The following is a 4,088-nucleotide window of genomic DNA, read 5'->3' as shown; positions in this document are numbered from 1 at the left end:
GCACCTTCATACATGCGTGTCATATTCACGCCTCGGCGAGGCAAAACGTGCCACTCACAAGCTATCCTCGCTATCCTTGTCTTGATACTGGGTTTCACCCACCCTCCCTCACTCCCCCCCAGGTTAACACTGTTAGCTCTGTCAGCACTGTTGCCGTTGTTTTCACTGTTAGTGCTGTTAGCTGCGAGCCACTGGCTCAGCTGTCGCCGTCAGCTGTCGTTGAGAACCGTGCGGAGGCAATAGAAATGCTCCCAATAGAAATGCTCCCAACAGTGATAATACTCATTCTGCAAAAAAGTGGCCCTAGTAACTGATTTATTACTTTATATTACATTAGTAGATTGTTAATACTGATGCAACAATGTGTAAGCAGCACATTTCCTGTTGTAGCTGGTCAAGGTTGAGCTAGTTTTAACTATTTTATAATTTAGTCAGGGGTTCCCAACCTACTGCAGGAGTCGAACCCCCCTCCAAAGATCACAAGATAAATCTAATCCGAGGGGTCGGACTGAAGAAACGTTTTGCTACACAAATCTATATTCATATTCATTTTTTTACAATCTCTAATCTTTTCTTTTTTGTGGAGAGTTTTACCTCTTAGGTGCCTCAAACTGTTATTTAAATTAAGACATGAGACATTTAGATGGGAAATATCTCTTTCTCTTATCTCTGGCAAGGAACTATGACCAGATGCAAGCCAGAAAGTTGGGAAACACTCATTCAATCTTATATTCTCAACTGAAAAGTAACTCCTGCTGTCAGATAAATGTAGTGCAGTTAAAAGTATAAAGTAGCATAGAATGTAAATACTCAAGTAAAAGCACTTAAATGAATGCACTCAGTTATTTTCCATTGCTGGTTATTTTTTACATGTGAAAGAAAGAGAGCAAACTGGGAACAAAGTGTTTTGGGACAAAGGTTTAAAAACTTGAAATCACTCAGCGATGACATCAATCAGACATTAGATTGGACTTTGACACTTGTGTGTTTGTAACTGTGGCTTTTACTCATTCTCTATCTGGCTGCAAGGCTTGCCATGCACCAAGTTATAGTCATAGTCCTAACTTTGTTTGGCAGCTAAATATGATAGGATCTTCTTTTTAATGCGTTCCAGATGGAGGAAATAGTAATTTGCATCCGTTATCAGCGGGATAAGACGAGGCTGTGTCAAACTGCTAAAGAAAATTCAATCTCTTTCTCGCTCCTCACCCTCCTCCCCATCTCCTGTATTTACGAGGGTCTAAAGTGTCATCTGTCGACCTCAGAATGCTCTCGGAGCAACTCGAACTTTTAAAACCGTTAATTAAGACTTGTTCTGACACATTCGGCGCTGATTTCTCAGGCAGGAAATCCATATTCATATTTCAGTGAGAAGAAGGTCATGCAGCGCAACGCCAAGAGACCAGTCACCCGTGGATGTCTTTGAGCAGGACTTTGCGTCGCCTCATCAATTTTTAATTGATTTATTCATCTATTCATGAATTAGCTTAGCTTGTCTCCAAAGCACACATGAATATCTAAAGTACACACCAGCCCCCTGATGTATAATTGCATTCCCGCGGTGTATCAGTAGTCAGCTGACTGTCACTCATCATCATGGCTGCTAATGGTTCCAGGTTATTTGCCGCTCAGAGAAGCTGACGGGGAACTTTTTCCCTTAATGAAGTCGTTCCCAAGAGAAGATTGTTGAAATTAGAATCAACATCTAAGTTCCCAAGACAGAATACAGTAAATAATGGCTTCAATCAGGCGCGTGGAGAATATCGAGGCATTGATGCGTCCGCTGAAGCCTGTTTTCTGTTTGACTGGACTGAACATTGACAGTTGCTTTGGGCTCCTGATATAATCACCGTGTTAACTTTGGCTGCATTATTTCCCTCACAGCGATGTTTGTTCTCGGTACCAAACAGCATTGCCTAAATAAAAGTAATTATTTACTCTGTAACTTTTGCTCGAATGTAACATGCTGCATTACAAAGTTGCCCTTTAAAGGAACAGTGCGTAATATTTAGGGGGATCTATTGGCTGAAATGGAATATAATATTAATAAGTATGTTTTCTTTAGTGATTAATCACCTGAAAATATTAATCGTTGTGTTTTCATTACCTTAGAATGGGCCGTTTATATCTACAGACGAAGCGGGAAGAAGCCGGCCGCCATGTTTCTACAGTCGCAGCAAAACACTGATGCAATGATTTAATTATAACATCCACCATCTGTTTATATGTGGCCATGCACAGCAGCATTATGCAATAAGAGATCAAATAAAATGTTAACTACCAACAATATTTATCTTGATAAAATGTTAAAAGAAAGTTTGAGAGTCAGTCAAATGTTTAAATCACACACTAAATATGTAAACCATGCAGCCCAAGGTTATAAGATACAATTGTAAAAAAATATAATAATACCACATTGTTAATAAAGTACTAGTAAATACACCCGTACATACCCAAAGCAGACCATCTGGCAGTAGGTTGTGTTGTGTTTATTCATAGCTGCAGAGACTTAGGCGCTGATTGGTGCACTTGAGGCAACGTTTTCGTCTTCACCCTCTTGTTGTCTTCCCGTCGACCATGCAACTTCTGTCTTCCCGGGTCAAAATTGACCCGGTCTGGTTTGACTGTTTTTAAAGCATACATTATAAATTATTACCCAATTCTGTATTACACCTTTTTGACCAACTTCATACCAACTCATTACCACAAGTTTTACACTTTTTTTGTAATTCATGGTCAATATACCTAATTTATATGAAATTAAACCTCGTTTTTTTAGGAAAAAAATGCAGAAATTATGAATTATTTGGACTATACTCAAAATTGGAGGAATAATTTTGAGGGATTATCACAGACCGGTATATGTCAAAGTTAAGTCCGAATATTAAAAATATTATAATATAAAAAAAATATTTAAAGGGACTGTTTGAAACTTTCTAAGCGTATAAATGTACCGGGTCGGGACACATGCGCGCTCGCATATGCGCGCTTGCGTGTTGCCGGCGTCCCTGCTCCTCTGCCTGCTTGCCTTCACTCAGACAGCGCGCGCGTTCTCGCGTACTCGCTCCACCTCTAGACGTGAACACGCGCTCACTCCACACTGCAGGAGAGTTAGTTTAGCGCTGAGAATATCTAGTGAATATTCAGTGGACGTTTGTGCAGAAATAACTGCTGCAGCTTCGCCAGACCAACAGAGGTTTCCCGTGTCTAAGGAAGTGACGGGGCTCTTCAGAGAGAAACGTTGTTGTCTCATTACCGACCAGGTGCCGGTGTCTCCCTGTTCATTCCGGCTGCGGGCGGAGGGAGACGAGTTTCTCGCTGCAGAGCCCCGCTGCCTGAGCCTGTGCTGAGGCAGGAGAAGCAAACACAGTATCAGCATTGATTCATGGAGAGATCTCCGTCTGGTCAGCTAACATTACTGCCACAGGTGTCGCTGTTAAGAAGCATTTCTGAAAGTCCCTTTAATGACAGTGTGACACATTGCACCACCGGGTCAAAATTGACCCGGGAACACCACAGGTGCTATAATTTTGAATAAAATACCCATAATGCAACAAAAGTAGTGGTCATTATTTCCTTTTGCAAAGACCATATAAGGGAACCATCCATGTAATTTTGGGGCAATTAGGTGAAAGACATCCATATTTATGATATAATGAAGTTTGAAAATGGGTCAAATTTGACCCGAAGACAACGTATGAAGTAAAGCGCTTTGAATTGCCTTGTTGCTGAAATGTACTATATAAATAATTTTGCCTTTACATTGAATATATTAGGAGTCATTAGAGTTATAGCACTTTAACATTTTTATTTCACTTTAAAAACATACCAGAGCATTAAGTGTGATGTCTATCTTTTATTAAAAAAAAACTGTAATGAAAACAAAAATATAATAAAATTGCTTGGGTTATGTCACTCTAAAAGTTTATGACTAACATCAGATCACAGTTTAATAACGTGTTGAAGGGCCATAAAGTGGTTTTGCATATTAACTACAAATTGCATTCACTTTACATCACTGCTGATATCTTCCTATACGACACCTTTGTTCATAGATTTTTATCACTGCCAGGTTTCAGCTCATTTCA

The sequence above is a fragment of the Sebastes umbrosus genome, chromosome 4 (genome assembly GCF_015220745.1).
Source record: "Sebastes umbrosus isolate fSebUmb1 chromosome 4, fSebUmb1.pri, whole genome shotgun sequence".
Lineage (NCBI taxonomy): Eukaryota > Metazoa > Chordata > Actinopteri > Perciformes > Sebastidae > Sebastes > Sebastes umbrosus.
The sequence above is the reverse complement of the archived record's forward strand: the minus strand, read 5'-3'. Positions refer to the sequence as shown.